Source organism: Euprymna scolopes, chromosome 7 (genome assembly GCF_053919585.1).
Source record: "Euprymna scolopes isolate OS-2025 chromosome 7, ASM5391958v1, whole genome shotgun sequence".
Lineage (NCBI taxonomy): Eukaryota > Metazoa > Mollusca > Cephalopoda > Sepiida > Sepiolidae > Euprymna > Euprymna scolopes.
This window is the reverse complement of record NC_136488.1, coordinates 2,640,192-2,663,956: the sequence shown is the minus strand read 5'-3', so window position 1 is coordinate 2,663,956 and position 23,765 is coordinate 2,640,192.

Below are 23,765 nucleotides of genomic sequence, written 5' to 3'. Positions count from 1 at the left end.
TTTTTGTTTCGAGAATATCTCATTTTCAAAAAGAAAACAAAAAAATGATGTATATTACAGTGTTGTTATACACTTACAAGTGCATATTATTATATTTGTTTACCAACAATGCTTCAAACAAACTATCTGTTCTTTTTATAATGATAATTGGCAGGTTTATTTCATCTGTGGTGGTTTGTTGTCTCTACTGTTGTCGGATATTATCAGATGGGGATTTCGAAGCTGGCAAAGCTGTTGCTAGTCGCCATTTTGAGAAAAGATGAAAACCGATTAATCATTTGAAGTCATGACGCATGCGCACACAGACGCGTACAGATGTTCAATAACAGCTATAAATAAAAATCCAAATATAAATTGAGCTTTTTTTTGGCAAGAGAAGAGGAAAAGAACAGCGTCCAAAATAATATCCATTTTTGGTTGTGAAATCAACCGACGTAACAATATTATATTTAAAACAATATGAACGTGCAGTTAAATGGGCTGGTAAACAACAAAACACAACAAATACAATAAGCAAAAGTTCAGCTAGAATTCGTCACTGTCAACTTTCTCTCTCAACAGGCATTTTATTAGAAAACTGACTCCATTCCATTTGCATACGTGTGCAGTGGAAGATGAGATCTCGTGAGATTCCACGAGACTACACCTTATAAATCCATGACTGGCATCTTTAATCTCTCTCTCTCTCTCTCTCTCTCTCTCTCTCTCTCTCTCTCTCTCTCTCTGATCCCATGCGAAGGTAAGTTGTATAACCACACAATGCACACACACGCGGGCGCTTTCTTCTTCGATTATTACATTCAACTCTACAAAACGATAATCATTACTATTACCAACATAAATTATTTTAAAAGAAATACAAGGAAAATTAATAAAAAATAATTAATATTATTTAACGACTCATTCGTGATCTATTTGCATACAAAAATTAATATTTAATATGGGATCATTATTATAAATTATACATGATAACCATTAGTATTACCAGCATAAATATGTAAGCATTTTAAGTTGTAAATTTGGGCAAGGACATTTGTTAAATTCCGCTCGTATTAGCAACATAAATATGTAAGCATTTTAAAACTGGGTACTGAACACAGTGGCAATTTTCTTTAGTCACAAGAAAGTCCCTACCATAAACAAGCGACTAAAGAAAGTTTAGAAGAACAAAAACTCAAGGATAATTAATTAATGTGACAGAATGATTATTAGTCAAAAGATGACGAACACTATGAGAGTATTAAAATTTCAGTTAGTCTGTCGGAATGGCAAAGACCATCTGATTATACTAGGGATGATTAATTACTCAAGCTGGGAATTTGTTTAAAGCGTGCAGAGCCAGCCTCACCCCTTCGACGCAATCAGCCTGATCCAGCAATAGGAACAGGGTCGGGCAGCTGGATGTAGGAGCTGCCGGAAATGTTGACGTCCTCCTACATATAGTGCCTTGTATTCCCAAATGATTATCCATCTTGTACTGACTAAGCTCTACGTTGCTTAACTTCGATCTGTCAATGTGATTATGCTGTAACAACATTGATCAACGGCATGAATTCATTTGATGGTTTATTGAATTATACAGGACAAGGATTTGTTGATATTGAATTTGAAGTCTTTGAATATCTCTCCTATCCTATGCCATGTAGTTCTGTTCGACCAATCAAATTTTGGTATTTATCTGCCCTATTTGGCTCGGAACCCTCAGTGCATTTTACTTTTCCCCATGGTCTCATGCAAAATATCTAATTTTAACTCGCACCAGTTGGTAATAAAACGCACACTTGAAAGGTCAAGTAATCTGAGCATAACAACATTAGATGTTACATCGTAACGGGTCAATATCCAACGAGGTCTTTATACTGTACTACGAAAACAAATTCACTTCTCAGTACTTTCTATGCTTCCTTGAAAGTTTATTTAAAAACATCAAAGATGAACTGAAAAGTCTGTGAAGTGAGGAGGTGTGTCTGTTCCATAAGTCTTGCTGTGGGGTTATTAAAATTAAAGAGAAAACGAAAAAAACAGGTGCGATTTATTTTTTTAATTTTTTGGTGATGATGACTTCAAATTGATTCAATCTCTCTCTCTCTCTCTCTCTCTCTCTCTCTCCCTCTCTCTCTCTCACTCCCTCTCTCTCTCTCACTCCCTCTCTCTCTCACTCACTCACACACACACACACACATTAGCTGGGGTGGGGAAACGTTATCCAGATTTCGTATATACTATAATAGACAATTCTCTATCAAGTATTTCATATAATATTGTACTCAATTTATAATTTTGATTTAAAAAAAAAAAAAATAAAAAAAAAAAATAAAAAAAACATGACTTGGATGCCATCAGCCAGGATTGAAACCAAAAGCAAAATTTTAACGCAAAAAATAGATAGACATACAGACGTATGGTGCGTTTTCTAAAAGATTACAATGAGTGAATATGGCGTATTGCCACTTATTTTTTTATTCATTATTTTTATGCTTACTCTGCTTTACGTGATTAAAACATTTCTAAATATTTTTTATAGTATTATATGTTTATTAAAATATTTTAGCTCCTTAAAAATAGTTGACACCCCTCCCCTCGGAAAATATGGCTTTCAAATCGTAAACTGCTTCGACCATTTCTGGATTAAAAAAAAATAATATATGTAGATGTTTGAACAACCAACTTACAAATAGTCTTAAGAAATTTTCAAATGAGTTTGGGAAATCTTATGGATTGTGAAAATAGTGTTTAATTCCTAATTGAGTCACGTAAATTCTTTCGAGTTGAGAACACTAGCGTCAAAGTTCTGTTTTTTTTTTCTCCCACAAGAAAAAGACTAGGTTTCCATGACCGGGCGATATTTTTTAGGAATTAATTCCCATTTCAGTCACATAAATTCTTTAAGGTTGAGATTGTACCCAATTTATAGTAGGTATTTAAAAAATATATAAACAGATCGATGCAGCTTCCATTCCACAACTCGGTCGGCGTTCGATGTTGTCCGGTCATAAAATATACTTAAACATATTTTAATTCATCCGGATTTCATATATATCATTATAGACACAATTCTCTGTCGATTATTTCGATGAATTTTTATTTTGTTCCCCCTAAAGACTCACTTTAAATTGATGACTTTAAAGTTTTCGGATATGCTGAAAACGAATATCACATTTAAATTTGCGACAAAGAAGTAGGTTTCTGGATATTAAAAATTTTTTTGTAACTTTCCCGTTACAAAAAACAAATGGAAGAAATAAATCAAAATATGGATCAGCATTTTCTTTTTTTTTACAAAAGTTTTTTTTACATGTTACTCTCCTGTCTCGACATCATTTAAAGTCTCTGCCACATGTCCATCCGGCCTGGTTTGCATTCTTCCTTCTTCCATCTGCATGCTGGCCACAGTCAGCCCATTCTCGTTCTCGATTTTAGACGACCATCTTCTTTGACACACACTTTGCTTCTGCCTCATTTGCATATGCGCATATTTCTGCTGCTGATGCTGGTAATCTCTTCATAAGCCAACCATTCTTTCCACTGCTGCCTTTACTTTCCCACGTATATATATGCACTATGTTACACACCTTTCATTAAAAAAAAAAATTCTTTACAAGAATCTAATTAAACCAGCATGAGATAATAAAAGAAAACAAGAAAATAAAACTCCAAATTTCACACACAAAAAAAAAAATCCAAATCAAAATGTCTTAGTATATAATCTGTTCGATATTTCTATTTTATATTTTTTTTTCGTCAGAAATTCCTTTTAATTATTTCTTTTTTTTTTTTCATTTAAAAATGAAGGAATTTTTAAGTTGTCTTCCACATATTCAAAGGCAACATTTTAATACGTTGAAAGGCAAAAAAACTCAGCAAACTGTTTAAAGAGTGACGATTGAGGGGTTAGAAATTTCACTGAAGCAGTGTTGAAGTGTTTCAGCTTGCTTGTGTAAGAATACAGTTTCAAATGTTAAAAATATTTTACAAAGCCAACCAAATCATTGCAAGACTAATTCAGAGTTTGCATAGTCTTTCATCTTTATTGGTCCTGAGTCTTCAAATTCAAACGGGATATTTTTAGTTTAGTAATAACGTCAGTTTATTACTTGACGCTCTTCATAACACATATGCCATAATGTTGTGTTTAAGATACATTTATTATTTATCTATTGTTTATTGTATGAGTTTTTTTCACGTAGCTTTTTCCTTATTCTCTTACATCGAACCTCTCTCAGTATCAGTCGTAACATTTATATCTCTCCTTGCTCATTGATAGATTTTTATGCCAACTACTCAAATAGTTTTCTTTTGGTTAAAACTTTATCATTGAAACCCTTGACTAAGCTAGTTATCATGACATTGTTCCTAGTCCTATGACTCGTTTATCTCTTTATGGCTAGATTACATGCATACCATAAGCAACTTAGAGTTGTCTCCCTTTGTCTGTTAAGAGATGACGTGCTTTAGAATTGGGTGACTCAAAGTAATCTCTTTGGCTGTTTTTTATTAAAAGCCGCATATGCGACGTGTCTTTTTTCTTTCATGTAAATAAGTGGATAAACAGACGTGTCTTTCAGCATCTTTCTGAGTGTAAAAAGGCTAAAAGATATTACGTTGTTAATTAATTTTTCTTTATCAGCGTCAATATATATTCCACTATGTAGCCATTTAAGGAAGAAAAGTACACTTTTCTTTATATATTTCGTCATTATTTTAACAAAGGTTATTAATTAACCCAACACATTTCCTCAGATGTGTAGCAGTCATAAGTAAGGACTTATTTTTTCTCATGGAGAAATGCCCAAGCTGATCTTCTAGGGTGCAATAATTTTATCCATCCCTTGAAGAACTTCTTCAGCCTCTTTAAGAATCACGATCAGTGAGCAGAGAGAACCCTGAACGCTATGAGGAAAGACAGCCTCTCTCTCTCCCTCTCTCTCTCTCTCTCTCTCTCTCTCTCTCTCTACTGGATGTTCTTGACGATCTTTACCTAAAGATAGCTGCTGACCAACCTGTAACTGTCTTAAGAAATTTTCTTTCTTTATTTGGGAATCATTGACTTTGACGCTTCTGAATTTTTTAGATGAGGAGTGGTTATTCACATTATCTGGATTCATCGGACTACTGTTATCATCCAGAGTGTCATTTTTACAATGTTTCGGTCGATGTAACCTCCGACCTGCTTCAGGTTTATCTTGTCGAACTTGGGAATGTTTCTATTAAACTCTGGAATTTGGACGGAATTTCGAACCCTTTATTTACTTCATGCTCTTGTTCCGTCAACCAGGCATCTGTATTTTTCGAATTACGATCCAGAGTTCGAAAGAAACATTCTCAAGTTCGGCAAGATACACCTGAAGAAGGTCGGAGGTTACATCGACAGAAACGTTGTGAAAATCACACTTAAGATAAGAACAGTAGATGAATCCAAATAGTATGAATCCTTAACTTCCAGTTAAATAAATCCTTTCATTATTATTATTATTATTATTTTTATTATTATCATCATCATTATTATTATTATTATTATTATTATTATAATTATTATGATAATTATTATCATAATCATTATAATTATTTATTATTATTAACATCATTATTATTAACATCATTATTATTAACATCATTATTATTATCATCATTATTATTATTATTATTATGATCATTATCATAATTATTATTATTATTATCATCATTATTATTATCATTATTATTATTATTATCATTATTATTATCATTATTATTATCATTATCATTATTATTATCATTATTATTATTATCATTATTATTATCATTATTATTATTATCATTATTATTATCATTATTATTATGATCATTCTTATTATTATCATTATTATTATCATTATTATTATTATTTTTATTATCATTATTATTATCATATTAGTATTATCATCATTATTATTATTATCATTATTATCATTATTATTATCATATTATTATTATTATTATGATCATTATTATAATTATTATTATAATTATTTATTATTATCATTATTATTATCATCATTATTATTATCATTATTATTATTATTATTATTATCATCATTATTATCATTATCATTATTATTATCATATTATTATTATTATTATTATTATTATCATCATTATTATCATCATCATTATTATTATCATTATTATTATTATCATTATTATTATTATCATCATTATTATTATCATTATTATTATCATTATAATTATTATTATCATTATTATTATTATTATTATTATTATTATTATTATTATTTTTATTATTATTACCATCATTATTATTATTATTAAGATTTTGAAGGATCATAGGCAGATGAGATCATTGACTCTGAGACAATGGAACCAGTGAAAGGAGCAGATGTATGGAGAAGTGGTGATGAAGTTCGAACTTTGACTTCTGTAGAAAAAGAAGTACTTCAGAAGTTAAGAGAGATTCTTCTTAGAGACGATATCATAAAGATTCCAAGTATGAATAGTAGTGATAGGCGGAAGATGAAAAACGAGGTAAAAATAATTCAAGGAGTAATTCACAACATTATAAGAAAGAACATATCGATTACAGAACTTAACAGCTTTCTGTATGCAGCGTCATACGTTATTGTGAATCGTCTTGGCTTAATACAGAAGATAAAGAGAGAAACGAAGGATAGAAGGCCACACTGGCAGAGTCGGCTTGAAGAAAGTATTAAACGGTGGCGGAAAGACATTGGTAGAATTGAAGAAATAAGAAAAGAAGTTAAACTAGGACAGAAAACCAATGACGAACTTGAAAGGAGGTATAGATTGCTGGAAAAAGGAACGGTGAACGTTATAACAATGTTGAAAGAGAAGGTCCACACTGGTGGTATGAAAATTAGGAACTTTGTTGGAAAAAGTGTTGCGTTTCGGCAGAACAACCTTTTCCGGAACAATCAGTCTCAGCTGTGTAAAGAATTAAATGGTAGTAAACAGGCGGGAAATAACAACACTTCATATGCAAAAGATGCAAGAAAGTTCTGGAATGGGAGTTGGTCTGTCGAAGGGCGATATAATGAGAAGGCTAGCTGGTTGGGAGAAGTCAGAGAAAGACTGTCAGAAATGCAGCAGATGAAGAACATTGAGATAACCATCGATGCCGTTAAGCCTGGCATACGAAGGGTGACAAACTGGAAGGCACCTGGTCCAGATGGAGTGATGGGCTTCTAGTTTAAACAGTTCCCATGCCTTTATCCACCTATAGCTGCTGCTCTGCAAAGGGTTGTAGAGTCGGGAGATGTCGCTGATTGTCTTGTGATGGGAAGAACAACACTGATTAGGAAAAATCCTGCAAAAGGAACAGATGCCAATAATTATAGACCAATTACATGTCTGCCATAGGTGTGAAAACTGTTGACTGGAATATTTGCGGAGAAAATTTATGAACATCTAGAGAGTAATGGTGTTTTTTCTGATGAACAAAAGGGATGCCGGAAAGGCTCGAGAGGTACTAAAGAGCAACTACTAATTGATAAAACAATAATGCAGGGTGCGAAGAAGAGGAATCTGAGCGGAGCATGGATCGATTACAGAAAGGCTTATGACATGGTTCCTCATTCATGGATACGTGAAACACTATTGATGATAAAGGTTGCTGAGAATGTGGTAGGGATTTTGGAGACATGTATGGCTCAATGGAAAACGGTGCTGACAGCAAAGAGGAGATGGGGCAGGTTGGCATTTAACGTGGGATATTCCAAGGAGATTCGTTATCGCCACTTCTTTTTGTAATGATAATGATGCCACTGAGCATCCTCTTGAAGAGAGGAAAACTGGGGTATAACTTTGGGATCTGGTGACAGACGCCTTAACCATCTACTGTTTATGGATGATTTGAAAATATTCGGTAGAAATGAAAAGGAAATGGAGAGACTAAAAGAACTTGTGGGGACATACTCAGAAGACATTGGGATGGAGTTTGGGATTAGTAAATGTGCGGTGCTGGTGATGAAAAGAGGAGTAAAGGTTAATTCGAATGGAATAGTGCTGCCAAATGGAGAAACCATGATGAAAGAAATAGAAGATACAGGATATCAGTATTTGGGAGTGCTGGAGGGTGTAGGCATCATGAACAAAGAAATGAAGGAGAAAGTCAGGAAGGAGTATCTTAGAAGAGTGAAACTAATTGCAAAGTCGAAACTGTATGGAGGAAATCTAATGAAAGCAGTGAATGCATGGGCAGTCAGTGTTTTGAGATACAGTGCGGGAATTTTAGAATGGTCTGACAAGGATTTGTATGACATGGATATCAAAACAAGAAAAGTTTTAGCAATGTTTGGTATATTTCACATTCGAAGTAGTGTAGCAAGGCTGTATCAAAAGAGGAAAGAGGGTGGGAGAGGATTGAAAAGTGTAAAAGATTGTGTTAGAACCAAGGAGATATCTTTGAAGGAGCATGTGGTTAGAAGTGAGGAGTGGATGCTTAAGGTTGTGGCCAATCAAGTGGAGGTATGTGAGACTAAGGCTGATTATGTGAAACGTATAGATAGAGAAAGTGCAGAGGAACTGGCTAGGAAGAAAATGCATGGAAGGTTCTTCCAGGATATAGCAGAAGTTGCTGATGAAGGATCATGGCAATGGCTTAGAGTTGAGTATCTAGCTAAGAGTACTGAATCTTTTGTTTGTGCAGCACAAGAGCAGGCATTAGGACCACGATTGTTCAAAAAAGTGGTTCTAGGAGAGGAAGTTGCTGCAGAATGCCGGATTTGTGGTAAATGCGCACCTTGCAGCAGGGTGTAGTGGACTGGCCCAGAGAGAGTACCGCAAAAGACACGATCGCATGGGACTCTGGATATATTGGGAGGGGTGTAAGAGGGTTGGGGTGAAGTGTGCTGGAAAATGGTTTGAGGAGGTGCCTGATGAAGTGAGAACAAGTGAGGATGGCAAGGTAGAGGTATGGTGGGACAAAAGTGTCATAACGATCAAGCAATTGTAACATAATCGTCCGGATTTGGTCGTCATTGACAAGGTCTCAAAAAACTGGCAGATTGTTGACTTCTCAGTACCCTGGGACAGGAATGTGAGAGAGAATGAGAATGAGAAGTGGAACAATTATGCTCCATTAGCCTTGGAGATAAGGCGTATACACGGGGTTAAAACACAAATAATCCGGGTCGTAGTTGGTACACTAGGAGTAGTATCAAGTCGTTTGGAAGGACAATTGAAAAAACTACAAATCCCCGATGTTTTAGGTGGCCTTCAAACTTCTGCAATTATAGGTACCACCAACATCCTTAGGAAAACCTTTGATCTTTGAAGTTCCTGGTTTGAAGCCGGGATTAAGGGAAATTCTCTGAAAATGAATCCCATCCCTTTCCAGAGAGACGTTCATAAACGAAATCAGAATTATTATTATTATTATTATTATTATTATTATTATTATTATTATTATTACCATTATCATCACCATTACTATTATTATTATTATTATTATTATTATTATTATTTATTATTATTATTATTATTATTATTATTATTACTAATACTACTATTAATACACAGGAGTATTTCTATAGCAACATTTAAACGGCAGTGTGACCGACCAACTGAGGGACGGAACAACAGACAGAGCTCTAAAAACAGCAAATTAAATTGTCGAAGTGGTTATAATTAGATTTAGTTTGGAACTCCTAAAATGGATTGTGGCACCCAAGAACTCTGCCTAATCTTATGCCTGTATTTCTTTCAAAGGACAATTTTCTGCGAATTTTACTTTGCATATATTTACTTTTATGATTGTCATTATTTATTTGTTTTTTGGCGGCTTACGATGGAAGCTTCTTTCCTTCTTCTTTCAAATGGGCAGCCATATAAGATGGGTATCTTTGGTAAAAAAAATGTAACTTGCACTCAGCGTTCATTTATCAGATCCCAAGGGGGAAATTGATGGCTTACTCAAGGGAAGAAAAAAGAAGGGCTGCATGGATACGATAAATAAAAAAATATGAAGAAAAAAAACATAAAAAAACGGAGGTTGAAGGATATGATGAAGACTGAAAAAGAAAGAAGGGAAATAAAATAAAAACAAAGATGAAGAAGTGTAAAGAAAGGGAAAAGAAGAAAAGCAGTGAAAAGGAAGTGATGGCGAAGGGGATAGTGAAAAAGAAAAAATGGTAAAGAGTAAAAACTGCATATTGTTAAAAGATAAGAAAGAGGAAGAAAACATCGAAGAAAGAGAAAGAAGAAAAAGATAATGAAGAAAGAGAAAGTGAAGAAGATAGTTAAGTATTAAAAAAATGGTAAACAAAGGAAAATTGAAGAAAGAGAGAATTTCAGAAAGAGAAAGTAAAGAAAGCAAAAGGTATGGAATGAGATAAGGAGGGGGAGAAGGAATGAGATAAGGAGGGGGAGAAGGAATGAGATAAGGAGGGGGAGAAGGAATGAGATAAGGAGGGGGAGAAGGAATGAGTTATAGATGGAAAAAGAGGAATTAATGGAGAGAGAAAAGAAAACAGATGGTCAAATTTCTTCATCATTGCATGCTGCATCCAACATTCACAGCTTTTAGTGTAAGAACATGTATAAAATTTGTTTGGCCCATTTTTGTTTTGCTCACGAGTGTATATATATATAGAGAGAGTAATGTGATTGATAGTTTAAAATTCAAATTAGGATTAAAAATTAAAAATCTGTTTCATAAGAAGGAACAACAACAAAGTCAATAATTTGTACGATCGTTTCGGAAACGATGTTTTTATTGTGATAGACATTAAGCCACGGACAATAATTTTGACATATAGTTTTTTTAAAACCAAGTCTCCTCATCAGCAAAAGTATTGGGTGGGTTTTTTTATATGTAAAAGACACCAAAAATAAACCTAGCAATTTTTAAGTAAGGCAGATGTATCTTTTAATTGTTCGCCTTTTGAAAACCGTAATTATCGTCAAATCATTAATTTGGATGTTGATTGTAGCTTATAAATGTACGAAATATACATTTTGCTGTAATAAGGCCCACAAGGCAGTGGTGTTTGATTTTGGGGTTGGTTCCCCTAGTCTTCACCCAACCAAGGGCACCTAGAAGACAGTGGGGTAGGGGTTGGTAGTGTGCCAGGGCGTGTCCACACACAGGTGGGCCATAACGCACTATCTCTGGGGTCCCCTACTACTCCGAGATCTCCTACAAGTTTAGACTAGGGCTGCAAAGCACCCAGTTACTGTGTGTGGCCAACGTGGAGGAACTGTAGGAGTCTTGATGATGGAGAGGCTATGTACTGGCAGGGAAGATATATGCATAGCTGCTCCCTTTTCACCATGAGGTTAGCCAGCGGTGTTAGCTGAAAGCGAGAAGGTATGGAAGCATAAACTTAACACTAACTTATGCCTAACACACTAGATGAATCACATCCCTCCTGCCAGATTAAGAATCCAAACACACACACACACACACACACGCACACACACACACACATTAAGAATAAGTAGGTTTGAAAACACTTTTTAATATTCGAATCAAGCTGGCCTAATGGTTATCGTACTTGACTCACTGTCTGTAGGTTCTGGTTTCGATCTCAATTCGAGTATTTTTTTTTTACTTACAAGACGTGAATTAAAATATAATATTTATGCATACAAACGGATGGCCTGCTAGTGATATGCTAAAACATTTCCTGTTCGTACGTTATCACCTTCATATTTATTTTAATGGGATTGTCACATTGCCAAAGATGAAATGCAAAAAGTAAGTGAAATTGTACTGAATTTGATACCCATTTTAAAATGAATTGTTCCAAAATCGAATAACTGCTATTTATATCTTTTTACTTTAAGACCATTTTAATACACATCTGTTACAATTTTAGATAAAAAAAACATTAACTGAAAATGACATTTATATGAAAGAAGAAAGATGCAGGATTTTTGTATATTATTGAACCTCAAATACATTATTTCAATCGCTACATTAGGATTAACAGTGATTTATACAGATGAGATGGCGGTGATGGTGAAATGAGTAACGACTTGGATTGACGATCTGAGTGCGGGAAGTTCAAATTCACTTTGTTCCATAGCATCACTTATGGGTGTTGGCAACTTTCATCAGGTCTCTCCTGTAATACACCATTCTTAAAAAAAAAGACGAGGAAATCTTTAACCTTCTCTGGGTGCAGTTTCTGGAATATGAAACTCTTGAATCCACAGAATATTTTGAACTCTTTATTAAATCCACAAGAGTAGATTGTTTTTGTTCAGTCGGTCATCATCAGATAAAAGTTTTAAATAATTATTTAGTATATTCTAAAGTACATTCTAAAGAATTCAGAGTTTGATCAAATGCATTGGAGGTTTCTTTCGCTGAAATATTGTGAGAATAACATTTCAAGGTGAGAACAGCAATCCAAATACTCCTCTATCAATGTTATTTTTAGGTTGAATTTGAAAATTTTATTGGCGGTTGTGGTGGTGGTAATATAGCAAGTCTCAGATAGATAGATGGATAGATAGAGATGGAGAGTTTTGAACAGTATATATATATATATATATATATATATATATATATATATATGGAGTCAGAAATGGCTTTGTAGCCAAGCCAAGTTTGAATCTCCCAACTGGCAATAATCGTATCACCCTGCACTAATGATTCCCGAAAGGATGAATCAATAGTGTCTGCAGGTATTTAAAAATTATCATAGTAATAATAATGTTAACCCTTTTAATAAATTTTTATTGTTGAGCATTTTTAAGTTGAAATGAACCTCAGTCACTTAAGCTCGCATGAAGCCTGCTATCATGTCTGAAAGTAACACAATATTTAATAAGTGAGATCAGAGATGCGCCACTATACAACTCGTGCTCTCTACCGATCCAAGTTATGACAACAAGACCATTACCAGAATCCTCAAAATGTATCGCTCGATTGCCATGAAAAACAGGGATGTAACCAGAGTGATGAAAACGGTTTCCATCCACGGTTATGGTCTTTGGTGTCGTTTCAAGTGAGAGCCACATCTTGCCACCTCAAATCTCCTATATGACTGTACCTTGATGTGCTGAAGAGTGTGGTGATCCCCTGGTGCAATCAGGGTGTGGCAGCAGGACTCGATGCTGGTCCAAAGAGATCAATGCTTGGCTTCAGAATGAAGTGCTACGACTTTGTACCCTTCTCTCACTCGCCTCCTTCCTCCCCCGACTTGAACTCGCTGGACTACTTCATTTGGTCATACATTAAGAACATCACCAACATGACCTCTTACAACACCAAAGCCAGCCTGATCGCCGCCATCTGCCGAGTATTCGCCAGCTCCGACTGGCTTTTGTGGAAAAGGCAAGCTCTCAGTGCCAGATCCATATCAAGGCAGTGATTGATGCTGAAGGCGGCTACATTCAATAGATGTCATTTCTACTATATAATCAAGTTACCTGAATTGATTTTTTCAATAAAAGTTTTTAAGTAAATCCGTAGTGTTGTTTTTTTGGGGGCGATAAATTGATCGTTCCACCCTTCACAGACTAGGATAGCAAGAATTTAATCACGGTCTTTAAGAGATTTGGCGACAGAATCTTTTTAACAGTTCTTGTTAATCTACAGGACTTGTTATTTCTACTGATGAAATTATTTACTCAAGAAATTAGTTTTTGCACCAGCAAAATAAAATGCACCCCTCCCCACCCGTCTTTTTTAAAGCTTGACTGATTTTTTTTTGTACTGTCTGAGCATCTGTAATCCAGACAGTTTTATCTTAGTTTCATTTTTTTTTTTTTTTTTTTGCCATCTGTAGATTTTCTGTCAGCAATATGTCAGCATTTATACATTTCACCTTCAACCTTTCTGTCATTTGGTATAATACTAACTATAATACTAACTATAATACTAACTATAATACTAACTATAATACTAACTATAATACATTGGCTATTTATAACGGCATGTGCCCCCCCCCTGATGCAATTATGTTTTATGAATGCACATGACGAGGAGTTATCCCCCTTCCAGCATCTCTATAAAGTTAGGTATGTTTATTTATATGTACATCATTGAATCGTAAACTAATAAACTGATCATTATCGATTTTGTAACAAGCTGATAAGCGTAATGGGTTCAAATGTCGACTGTGTGTAGTGTAATTTACAAGAGGATAAAAAGCAGATGGAAGGCCTTTGTGAAAATGCAGGTACCTGCAATGTTTATGAAATTTTAGCAAAAAATAAAAATTTTCGGGGGAGGGGGCAGAGTGTTTTAAAGAAAGTTTACGAAACCTAATATAAGCACATCGTATTTGATTACTCAAATATTTCTGTTGTGCTTATATTATACCCTCTAAAATCCTTCAAAGAAAGTGAAGTTTGAGAAATATTAATATCCAATCCCTATTTTTAAACTTTCACGCAAATTGGAGGTTTTATCTGAATTTTCACTCTTTATCGCCTTTGCATAAAAGTAAATTAAACTAAATACAGCCCACATTTAGACACCTTATGCTTAGCAACTATGTTTCAAAATTCATAATGCTCAGTTAATTTAAGAGTAAATCCTCTTCACAGAGATATATAAGCATCTAATTAATTGGTATAAAGATGAGAAAACAACCGTTGCAAAGTTGTGATAAAACGGCAAACCACAACTGATAAATTTGTTTGTTATTTTAAGAATTATTTAAAGCTGACGTAAGAAATTTTCATGTTTATTGACTAATTATCTAAACATTCACAGTTTATTAACCATTATTTTGGGGTGCCGAATATATTGTTGTTGCCGTGGCGATAGTTGACATTGGAACTGGAACAAGCTCTCCGTATTCACGGAAGGAAAACAGTTGGAAAACGACAAGTCACCGATTTATATAAAAACAAAATGGTGGACCAGTAAAAGAAGAGAGAAAAACTTGCTGCAACGATTCAGCAAAGACTGTGAACAGCGTTTAATAATCACTTTATGACAAGCATTTAATACGTAACGTCTGTACACGGAACAAATCTCCATTGTCACTTTCATAGATGAAAGGTGCAGGAAAGATCCAAATGAGTCTAACACGTCTGTAAAGAGTCATGAGAAATGCGAGAATGAGGTAAGCGTCAGGAAATCTGTATTTCATCTGTCACCGATAACAACCAAAAAATTTCAGTTTTTTATTACTTGGGGGTTATTACTTATCAAGGCCCGGAAGCCACTCTAGGATAAGAGTTAAGTGTTAGATAGGTGGGGGAGACAACAAAATCATTCACGGTGGAACTTGAGGGCTTGAATTACCTAAATAAGCGACTCAATAGGAATTTATTCAGATTATATCTGAAGACGACCATGTTATAGTCAACCAGGAAGCAGACACACGGTATTGCCTTCCATAGACGGACAGTTCTAGGAAAGAAGCTCTGTTCATGAAATGTTCATTAGTTTTGCTGGTGGTTGTTTCAGCTAGGCGAGTATTTGTTGTGAACGTTTTATATGGAGGGACCATAGATTAGAGCTCAGTCGAGCATCTACCATAAAAGTATCGATAGAGCAGAGATAGACTAGTAACTGTGAAAAAGAAGAAATAGGGAGGCGAAAAGGTCATCACCCACTAAATTACATGCCACTAATTTTGTTTATAGGAGCCAACAAAGAGTCTGGGATCTAATAGATCCCTCTTCATCAATTTAACCAACTTAACTCCAACTGCTGTCCAATCGCTGCAATGTTCTGTGCTTGTTTTATAAGTATTTCAATGAAATGCATTCTGATGAACTCGTTGCACTTGTACCCCCATTGACGTACATATCCCCAACAACCCCACTTAGCAACAAAATCACACTCCTTCACTGTTGAGTTCCATAATTAGCAGAAAACTTTCTACTCTAATAGCTTCTTCACTACAACAGCTGAACTTTGGAATTCCCTTTCTGCTACCTGCTTCCCTAACTGTACTGATATGTAGAAATTCAAATGTAATGTAAATCAATATCTTATTAATATATCCTAGGCATGGTCCCAAGTGGCGATATGCCTTGTTAGTAATGAACGTGAATAGAAAAAAAAGAAATTTAAAAAAAAAAAAAAAAAATGTCATTTTGTTTTTTATTGTTTTTTTTTTTTACACAGTGATCACCACTTATCAAGGCCCGGAAGCCACTCAGGGATAAGGGTTATTGCAAGTACATTACGTTAGGATTGATAATCAACACCTTACCCTATTTTTCTATCCCATATAATCACTTGAGGCAACTAATCAAATATTATCAAAGTGTTGTATCAGCAGCAGTTGGTAAAACGGTATAAAAAGGTGCATCTATTCACTCGAGAACACAAACGGATTTGTACTCCGGCAGTGCTTTCAATCAAATCCAACAGAAGCCCTTTCCAATTTTTTTAAAGCTCGAGTGCTCTATTAGTGGTGCTGGCTTGATTCTCCTGATCTTTCAACTTCATATCACATTTTCCTGCAATGGAAAGGGAAGTATCAATCCAGTATATTATGCAAAAGTTTCCAAATAGTGCTCCTTCCATATTTTACCCCTGAATATCATCATGTGATAATTTAACCGACACATAAAAACTTATAATAGACAGAAACATATTTGAAAACATGTTTCTGTCTATTGATTCATTTTTTATTTTTTTAAATTCCTTGTTTTATTTATTTTTTTTTTTTTACTAAATAATAATTATAATAAAATTATTTCTGATTCATTTATTTCAGGTGAGTGGTTACCTTGGTTTTCTTTTTTCTGGAAAAGTTAGGGTGAGTAAACTGCCACACATGTATTTGGTAAAAACGTCTTCCATGTTGATGTTATTAACATCTGCGGATTTCTTTTCAATGCTTGGTAGTCTAATTTATTTATTATTTAACATGAATCAAAGCGTTAAAATATGCAAGAGTCAAAATGTTATCACTGCAAAATTGTTTCTATTATAAAAGCAAGTGGAATCACATGTGGTCAAACTGTGGCTATTTTGAATTGAATATTAGAAATAAAGAACACTTTTTGTTACATACTTTGTTTAATTGCATTATTTTTGTTTACTTGTTTTGATCTGATTATTGTTCCTATCTCGAGTGTTATTTGTGCAATGTTTCGACCGGTGTAGCCTCCGACCACCGTCAGGCATCTTGGTCGCCATATTGGAAAAATAAAGAAGAAAAGTTACTGGCTCCATATATGGTTTGTATTGTTGGAGTTGCTTTTTTTTTAATCACTGTGGTTTCGTACGTGTGAAAAAAAAATTGGTTGACAAGGGGAGGTAACTTTAATAAAGTTTGAAGTCATTACCTTCCTTTTACCTTTGAAATTTTAAGGGGGTGTTGTACAAATTTTATTTTTCTTAATAATTAGAGGTTCCCATATACTGCTGATATCTACGCTTGATCTATGACGACCAGCCTGCCTGACAAAGGTTGGAGGCTACACTGACCCAAATGTTGCACAAATAACACTCAAGATGAGAACAAAAGTCCGATCAAAACAAGTAATACAATCAACCCTCATCTAAAAAAAAATTCAGAATTTTATTATTTTTGGTTGAGTTACTATTACTTTATTTGATTTTCAATTCGTAAATTCATAAACTATAACATACGTTTTCAAATATTTTTCTTGCATGACTAAAAAAAAATATGCAAATTAATTCTTTTGTGAACTGTTATCCTCATAATCATAGTTGTTGTTTTAGCACGTTTCGGCTAACTCATCCTCTGGCCTTCTTCAGGTCATTAACCACGACATGATAGGAATGCTGAGTCTTGTAACTGTTACCTTCCATAGTTGTTTCACCACGTTTCGACCAACTAATCCTCTGACCTACTTTTGTTATGAGACCAGGTCCCCTGTTCTTGCAAGTAAAAATGGGATAAGATAGTCCGAGAATTCGAACCTGGAAAGCTAGGTTTGGAATTAAGATTCTGGAGATTTTTAAAATAAATAAGCAGATATGTTTGTTAAAAAGGAATTCGTTGTTTAGAAATGTTGTTGTGAAAAGGAATTTGATGATTCAATTCTGTTTATGAAAATGAAATTAAAATAAGGAATTTGAAAACGAACAATAGCAAATGTTAAACATATTGAAAATAGATTAGACCAAAAATGGGTTAGAGAATTCTTGTGAGCAGACATGTGAGAATGATGCACATGAGTTCAAGAACACGTGAGTCGGGCACATGCTCGGAACGAGACACGTGAAGCATGTCTAGGTCATGGGATCGAGATATGCACGTTGTTCGCCATCCAATGACGTCATGGCTAAGAGATGAATTCTCAATATAGTTGGAGTTTTAGTGAGCCAAACAGACAGTCAGAAGAGGGTCGGGAGAGTCGGACAGACAGAGCGGACATTGGTCAGAAGGAATCTCCCTTTGGAAGCGAAAGGTTAGAAGTTGAAATCATGTAGGACTTTGAATTCCTTGATGTGAAATCATCGACTGGTCGAAGAAATAAAGGATATCATCATTTTGTAACTGCCGTCTTGTGTTGTGTCATTCTACAAACAAAGGTATTGTGAATCATTTATATGAACTTTGTGTATAAACCCATCTAAGTCATGTGTCACTCTCCATCATCTAAGAAATGTATCCCCTCTCTATCAAGAAATAATGACTGTCCCCTCCTTGGCTAAAAGAACCGATCCCTCCTCTCTAAAATATGTTATAGAAACAATTCCCAGAACAGTATAAATGCATCTCTATCTTATATCTCTCGCTCAACCGAATTGTATTAAATGTCTCTTTAAAATGTACCCGTCTCTCTCTCACTAATATGAACACTCAATAAATATATGATATACGTCATGTCTAAATAAGACCAGTATGCAACACTCTGATTGAAACCGTTATTTTCAGATAATGCTCAGCTGAAACCGTAGAGACTTAACGTCTCTAGCTATTGTGCCATAGGCTCTGAAGGGCGATCAAGGTTGGATTTTATGGTCTTATAAATCCAATTTTATGTTCTTATTTGACCTTTCATTGTTGAGTCTGTACCGAATGGTATAATATATTTTGGGGAGAAGGGGTGGTTAGGGTTAGGGTGGGGATCCTTTCAGATGATTATTCATAATTTATTTAATTTTTTGCAGACTATTTTCAGAGTTGTTGTTTTACCACGTTTGATGAAAAATAAAACAATAAAATAAACAATTCTTTTACCTCTATATTATCCGCCTTATTTTTATTAGTGTGTGTGTGTGTGATAAAAGTTTATGATGATGATGATGATGAACACAAATAAACAAAAGTAAAAAATAATGTCCGACAGAAACAATACGTGTAATGGACAAACTTTTTTTTTTTTTACTTTTGTTTATTTGTGTTCATCATCATCATCATAATCATCAAAAAGACCAACCGTCCTTAAAGCGTTTTTTTTTTTTGTCAGCATGTATTGTTTTTATTTATATATTAATTTATTTAAATTGATTTTAATATGAATAGGTAAAAGCAAATTAATTTAATTTGACCTATCATCACCGTCGTCGTGATCACTGGGGAGTTCTTCCATTTTGGTTGCTCCTTCGATTTGAGAGTTGCACAGACACTGCAACTCATGGACTTTCAGTGATTGAGAGAGTGGCACTCGTCTGACAAGACGTTGCAATCATCATTTATGTATGTACGAGGCCACAAGGAACCACCAAAATGTGTTACAAAGACCAAGTCAAGCTCTAACAAACATCGACCCGTCCCTGTAGGAGGAAGCTGCCTCAGGCATAGATAGACATGTAGAGGTGCAGCACACCATGGCACCGTGGACTTTGAGAAGAGAGAGAATGAGGAGGTTAGAAGGAGATAAAGAGTGACGAAAACAACTATCTTCCCCTACCGTCTCTTCCACAATAGACTCAGACTTAACAGGCACATTATACATAAGCATCCACCCCAAAGATAGGAGGCTAGTGACAAACTACTGGACTCAATACTCTAACACGATGTATATATAAAAGTATTATACACTACATTGACTATATAGCTACATTACAGGGACACTACATGGGGAGTTGAGCAGCAAGATGTCTGTTCACATTACACTTGAACTTCTGCATGTCAGTATAGTTGGAAAAACAGGAATCTGGAAAGGAATTCCAAAGTCTAGCAGCTCTGGAGAAGAAACTATTAGAGTAGAAGGTGTTCTAGCATCTGTGTAGGGATGGGATTTTGCTGCTTATCGGGTTTGTCAAGGGTATTTACGTCGAGGGGGTACGAGGGCTTATATATGTGTTCATTCGTTTTCCCCTTGTTCCTGTTATAGAGCGTGGTGTCAACAACAAATACAATTTTATCAGGGAGCTCATTTAATAATATCAGGAATAATAAAGGTCCAAGGATCGATCCCAGAGGTACACCCGCATTTATATCTCATTATTTAGATGCATGACCACCGAGGATAACCTGGATTCTTCTCTTACTTAAGAAGGATTTAATTATGTTAAATATTCGACCAATAATACAATATGATCTGATTTTCATGAGAAGACCATCGTGCCATACCCTATCAAAAGCCTTAGATATATCTAGGGCTACTACCCTCCCCTCCCTTGCCTTATCCAGTGCATGGTATAGTTCCGAGATTACAGTTAGGATATCTGCAGTAGAACGGGCTTGCCTAAAGCCATACTGTTGGTCAGACAGACGTTTAGCAGCTGTGAGGTGGTAGACTAGAGCTTGATTAATTATGGACTCAAATATTTTGTCGAAAAGAGGGAGGAGGCTAATGGGGAGATAATTTAATGGGTCAGTTCTTTCGCCAGAATTCTTGTAAACTGGTACTAGCAGTTTTTCAGCAGTCAGGGAAGCAACACTCGTTAAGGCACTTGTTGAAAAGTTTGGAGAGAACTGGAGCAACCTCAGCGGAGCATTTCTTTTTCATAATACAGTCGGGATGAGATCAGGTCCACATGCTTTTGAGGTGCTTTAGTTTTATATGATATCATGTACTTGAGAAGGAGTGGTTTTCAGATTATCTAGCGTGGTTTCTGTCTACAAAGGAAAATCATGGAGAAGTAGTTTGATGGATTCAAAGTAGAGTTTGAGGCAAACCAACGGGCAAACATGCTAGCTTTCTCGGTTGCCGTGCAAATAACCTCACGATTGTTCAATAGTGGAGGAATTGTTGATTGCCCATTATTTACTACACTGTTGTAGATTTTCCAGAAATTTCGAGTTCCTAATTTCTGTGCTTCAATGCGTTTTCTGGTGATGAATATTCTCTCTTAGCTGTTGCTATTTCTTTCTTACAATTCCGTCCAGCTTCTATAATCTTTTGTCTATTTGTACTGGACTTATGTCAGTTAAATCTGCAGTATGCATGTTGCCTTTGAGCGCAAATTGAAGTAAACTATTAGGGCGAGTGGGGTTTCCTATAGAACTTCCGTGTGGAAACATTAGATTTTCCTAAAACTTGGCCAAAATGTGGAGGTCATTGTTCTTAATATAAATTCAGTATGGGTGACCCTGATAAAATTCTGGTTCGCATCTCTCTGGGACTTTTAGGGCTAAAAAAAACATGCCTTTTTGGAGCTCTTTTTTCAAATTACTCAAAAACTTGATATGTATGCATATATAGTGGTTTTCAATGGTGCTGAATTCAAATATGCATGTCTTAAGGTGTGAAATTGCACTGTTTGTCTATTTTCACTGGGATTCGACGTTCCCAGGAGCTCAAAAGGGGTCACAAATGTCCCAAAATTGAAAAAAAAAAGACACTTTTTATCCCATAACTTTAGCCCCATCCATTAGATTTTTCTGAAACTTGGCAAAAATGCGAAGGCAACGTTGGCTCTTCGCACTCCTCACATTCATCAAAATTTTTTGTGGCGTAATCTCACATATAGCACCAGAGGGGGAGCACGCACGCACAGCTTGTTAATACTCGTTTTTCAAAGGAATATGCAAATTAGTTAACCTTCATGTAGTCGCTCATATATCCATGACTGAGTATATTAAGTTCGTTTTAATATTTAAAAAAAAATATTTTAAAAAAAAGTAGGTTCTCAATAACAATGTCAGAGCAAGAAAAAAAACTCAACTTTATATATATATATATATATATATATATATATATATATATATATATATATAGATAGATAGATAGATAGATAGATATTAAAGAGAGAGAGAGAGAAATAGAAAATTCATGTTGGTTGTAATGTTTTTTCTTTTTGGGTAAATCTGCCGCTAGATAAATTTTGAGATTCTACGAATTCTTGAAGTGGAAACATTTTAAATTTAACTTTTTTTTTCCGGTTGAAAACTGATTTTCTTTTGGACGACTGAGCAGCCACTTAACAATATTTTCCTTCTCAGAGGACCAAACAGTTTCAGTTCTCCCGTTGGCAAAAGAAAAACATTCAGATAAAATGGCTTCACAGAACATGCATTAAAATTGAGATCAGATGTGGTTTAAAAAGAAAAGAATTTAAAAAAGCCTATGTACAATTTTAACTGTCAGGGCGGAGAGCATTTCGTAGACAAGTAAACCTTAAACTCATTTCAGGTTTCATAAGAAGTACTTAAAATTTCACACGAATTTAACTTAAAATTTTTAGAGTTTGTCGAAAATGAAATATTTCAGGTTTCACAAGATTTCACATTTATTTACTCCAACTTATTTAGATGTGTGGAATATGTTAAAAGTTTTCCTGACTTTTATTCTAAAAGTTTGTTTAGTTGAAGACAAATAATAAATAAGACAACACGATGGTATATTTAGAAGAGTTTATTTAGAAAAGTACAGAAATAGTATGTTACAAATAACTATATAAATAATATGTTACATATAAATATATATATTATGGTATGTTACCTATAAATATATATATTATGGTATGTTACCTATAAATAAATATACATATGGTATGTTACCTATAAATATATATATGGTATGTTACATATAAATATATACATGATATGTTACATGTAAATATTTTTTTTTTTTTTTTTTTTTACAAAGGCATCACCACATTATCAAGGCCCAGAGGCCACTCAAGGATAAGGGTTAAAGAGTGTACAGTAGAAATTGGTCAATATAGTAATCATTAGTAATGAAAATTTGGTAAATTTAATAACTTATATGGAACGGCTCATCAAGAACTTATTTACTTTAGACTTGAACACATGATATGTTACATGTAAATATATACATGATATGTTACATGTAAATATATACATGGTATGTTACCTATAAATATATATATATGGTATGTTACCTATAAATATATATATGGTATGTTACATATAAATATATACATGATATGTTACATGTAAATATATACATGGTATGTTACATGTAAATATATACATGGTATGTTACATATAAATATATATATTGTATGTTACATATAAATATATACATGATATGTTACATATAAATATACACATGATATATTACATGTAAATATATACATGGTATGTTACATATAAATATATACATGATATGTTACATATAAATATATACATGATATGTTACATGTAAATATATACATGATATGTTACATATAAATATATACATGATATGTTACATGTAAATATATACATGGTATGTTACATGTAAATATATACATGGTATGTTACATATAAATATATATATTGTATGTTACCTATAAATATATATATATGGTATGTTACCTATAAATATATATATATATGGTATGTTACCTATAAATATATATATATGGTATGTTACACATAAATATATAAATAATGTTACATATAAATATGTTACATATAAATGTATATATGTGGTATGTTACATATAAATATATAAATAGTATGTTACATATAAATATATAAATAATATGTTACATATAAATATATAAATAATATGTTACATATAAATATATAAAT